Source organism: Clarias gariepinus, chromosome 16 (genome assembly GCF_024256425.1).
Source record: "Clarias gariepinus isolate MV-2021 ecotype Netherlands chromosome 16, CGAR_prim_01v2, whole genome shotgun sequence".
NCBI lineage: Eukaryota > Metazoa > Chordata > Actinopteri > Siluriformes > Clariidae > Clarias > Clarias gariepinus.
In genome coordinates this window covers 623,983-628,280 of record NC_071115.1, presented here as the reverse complement: position 1 = coordinate 628,280, position 4,298 = coordinate 623,983, and the positions used below count along the sequence as shown (strand labels likewise).

The following is a 4,298-nucleotide window of genomic DNA, read 5'->3' as shown; positions in this document are numbered from 1 at the left end:
TGTGAATGAAAGCGACCCTGATCTCCTCCCAAACCCCTGCACCTGAAACACTTCGATCTGACACACATTAAGAGTATTTATTGAGCATGTGTATTATTTTTTATCAGAATGTAATTTATTGAATAGAAGAATAGAAGGAGGAACGTCACTACATCTGATCTGATTGTGATTTTAATCAGATAGAGAGAAAATTTGGAGAAATAGACATCTGCACACCAAAACCAAAAAACAAACTGCATTGTGTGTTCAAAAATAACATGAAAAAACTGGATTCTACAGAATCCCAGCTCTAATCTACATTAATGATTCAAAAATCCTTCATGCTTTTGCTGAGAAACGAACCTGACCAGCTGACGTTAACCCCAAACGCCTGGTCATCAGGAGGGGAACACGGGAGCAGACGGAGGCGATGACACTAACGCTGACAGATCTTAAAATTAAACAGTGTTTTACATCTAAGTTCAATTCAATTCAATTTTATTTGTATAGCGCTTTTAGCAATTTTCATTGCCGCAAAGCAGCTTTACATAGTCAAAAGAATTATTTAGGTTTGTATGAAATGTGAATTTGTATGAATCAAAATGGTCAGTTTGTCCCTGGTGAGCAAGCCGAGGGCGACAGTGGCAAGGAAAAACTCCCTGAGATGGTAAGAGGAAGAAACCTTGAGAGGAACCAGACTCAACAGGGAACCCATCCTCATTTGGGTGAAACAAAAAGCAGTAAATGATCTGCATTTATACAGTGTGTAGGGTGGGAGGCAGTTCAGCTATAATAGCTGATGTTAATTGATGTTAATATGGAGTCCAGGTAGTTATTGAAGACCCAGGTAGACTTGTAAGAAGTTCCAGTCATGAACTATCGAACTGTCAAGTCCCCAGAGAAACAGTTGCCAACACCAGTCAAGGCCAGAACCATTTTCTAGGTAGAGAGAATCATCCCCAGACACCAGACGCATCCCAGAGAGACACACGGGGCATCCATGTGACGAGATCTTCAGCCAGAAGCGGGGCACCAGGATGGGTCAGACAGGTCCGGAGGGCAGAGGGAGTCTGGATCACTGGCAGCTCAGGAACGACATGTGTAGCTCGACAGAGAGAGAGAGAAAGAGTGAAAGGGGGGGACAGGAGGAGAGAGGAAAAAGAAAGAGGGGGGGAAAGAGAAGAAGAGGAGAGATGGCAGTTAGGTATGGTCACAGTCACACAATGTATAATGTGAATGTATATTAACTGTAGCGTGCAAGCAGAGACTCCGGCAGGACTAACTATGACAGCATAACTAAAAGGGAGAGCCAGAAGGAAACACAAACATGAGGGCTTCCTGACATGTAAAGCAACCAATCACCTCACCGTCAGCAAACCTGAGTGATCAATGAGAGTGAGGAAGACAGCATCCAAACATACCAGTTTACCATAATACTCTACGTCCATGAGTCCCCCAGATCTGCTCCTTTACCTATGGCAAATCTATTTATAAAAATGCTTGGCTAAATAAATAGGTTTTTAGCCTGGACTTAAACACTGAGACTGTGTCTGAGTCCCGAACACTATTTGGAAGACTATTCCATAACTTTGGGGCTTTGTAAGAAAAAGCTCCGCCCCCAGCTGTAGTTTTAATAATACGCGGTACTGACAAGCAGCCTGCATCCTTTGATCGAAGTAGGCGTGGCGGATCGTAAGACACTAGCAGTTCGCTCAGGTACTGCGGCGCGAGACCATTTAATGCTTTATATGTCAAGAGTAGTATTTTAAAATTAATGCGAAATTTCACAGGGAGCCAATGGAGTGAAGATAAGATAGGGGTGATGTGCTCATATCTTCTGGTTCTGGTGAGGACTCTCGCTGCTGCATTTTGGACTAGCTGAAGCTTATTTATGCATCTAGCTGAACAACCAGACAGTAAGGCATTACAATAGTCCAACCTAGAGGTGATAAAAGCATGAACTAGTTTTTCTGCGTCGTTTAGCGACAATAAATTTCTTATTCTAAGTATTATTTTACATCTAAGTATTAATTGAATTTGAAAAATAGTCACAGATGTTTCACATTTTCGTTTCAATGCTCACCAGGGAAGGGGATTCCAGAAGCTTCTATAAAGGGACATCGCACCATGAGTCCATGTCCAGTCTATGAGAAACAAACTAAGACTAACAGGTCACTGAGCAAGAGCGGATGTGTACGAATCATATCATGGCTGGTTTATGTTACATTAGGACAGACGGTGGAGAGACTTGGGAGGACTTTACAGACTTGACATTAAAAATGATGTTATTCATTGGGCCACGTTCAGTGTCAGTCCTGGACACGGCCTTCAGATGACTGACAGCAGGCTCATCTCTCCTGCTTATGCTTTCTTCAAGCACGGTGCAGGTAAATCCCATTCATTTGCCCTCTATAGTGCTGATCGTGGGAAGACATGGAAATCTGGAGATAGAATATGTGCCGAGTCTGGTGAGTGTCAGTGACGGTCATAGACACGAGGCCTGTAGTGAGAACAGTAGAGAAAGTTTTATTATAATTCTATGTACAGATAAACTGGTGGAGACCCCTAGTGGCCGCCCAGGGCAGTGTGCTGAACTTTAAATCTGGAGACAGGACCTGGAGACAGGACCTGGCTGCTTTTTTCCCATCCAACTGACCGACATAAGAGAAAAGATCTCGGGGTTTATGTGAATAGGTGTCCTTTTAGTGACAAGTGTTGGAGTGAACCTCACATCATCAACCACAGCAAGTACTCAGATCTGACTCGGATCAGCGACACGGAGGATCACATTGCTTGTCTCCTGGAACGTGGGACAAGTAAACTCGAAGAAATAGCTTTTGTGAAGTTTTCTCTTAAAGATATCATGCCAAATTAGGAGCTATACACACGGACACACACTACAATAACCTAAATTTAACATTTTAAATCACCTATTCTGAGACAGAAGAGAATTCAAAAGTTGATCAGAGATGGGAAAACATACAAAGAAGTGCAGAAAATGATCGGCTGCTCTGCTAAAATGATACCAAATTATTATTTTTTTTGCAATAAAATGGAGACCAAAACCAGAAAGACGTGAAAGAAAACGGAAAACTATTATTCGAAAGCATCGAAGAATAACAACATTGACTCACAGAACATCTAAAGTTACCTGTTAGTTCTGTTACTATTAGAAGACGGCTATATGAAGTCAAGCTGTCAGCAAGAAGCCCCGCAAAGTCCCAATGTTGAAAAAAAGACGTGCTGAAGAGGTTACAGTTCGCCAAAGAACACACTGACTGGCCTAAAGAGAAATGGTGCAATATTTTGTGGACTGATGAAAGCAAGATCATCCTTTTTGGGTCTAGAGGACGCAGACAGTTTGTCAGGCCCCCAAACACTGAATTTAAGCCACAGTACACTGTGAAGACGGTGAAGCATGGAGGCACAAGCATCATGATATGGGGAAGCTTCTCGTACTGTGGTGTTGGGTCTATTTATCACATTTCAGGGATCATGGATCAATTTTAGTCCATCAGAATTCTTAAAGAGGTCACGTTGCCTTATGCCGAAGAGGAAATGTCCTTGAAATGGGTGTTTCCACAAGACAACGACAAGCGAGTAAGCGAGCAGCATCTTGGTTCCAGACCAACAGGATTGACGTTATGGAGTGTCCAGCCCGATCCCCAGACCCTTATCCAATAGAAAACCTGTGGCCTGACGATTGTCACAAATATGAAGCAGTTCTCAGAAAGCAGGTTATAAAACTAAATATTAGTTCAGAGATGCAGAAGAAAGATTAAACTTCAAGCATTTTTGTTTAAACGGCATTTTGTTTATCACTTTATAAAGATAAATGATGACACTGCTATTTTTTGGAACAGACTAATATTTGTTTTTCTTCACTTACATTAAACTAATAATCCATTTTCCCCTTTTTTTCTTTATGTTGTGATTCAGAGTAGAACGTGCAGGGAGTCCAGTGCATTAATTTGACTTAAATTACAAGTTATTATATGGATATGGAGCTTTAATCACTTTTTACTCACACTGCTATTATTTTGAGCACCACTGTATATCATTTATATCATAAATCATTTATGCCTTAAATTTTTCTGTTTCTGACATAAAAATAGACAATTAAAAGGCACATGTAGTTTAAAGATTAAATGTGAAAACATTGTTGTAGTTTATTAAATATCAGGCCTGGATAACAAGCACAGATATACAACCTGCATTGTGCTCTAACTCTGACAGGCCAGATATCTCCTCTGATCTCGCTAGAGATAAGTGACCCGATAAAAGTAAAGTAAAAGGCTTTACTGAGTTTTCTCTCTACA

The 4,298-nt window shown here is 41.1% G+C and overlaps 1 pseudogene; it reads left to right on the top strand.

Annotated features, from left to right (window-relative positions):
- Window positions 1-265: 265 nt before the first annotated feature.
- On the top strand, window positions 266-4,087 carry LOC128544908 (sialidase-4-like; annotated as a pseudogene).
- Window positions 4,088-4,298: the final 211 nt, after the last annotated feature.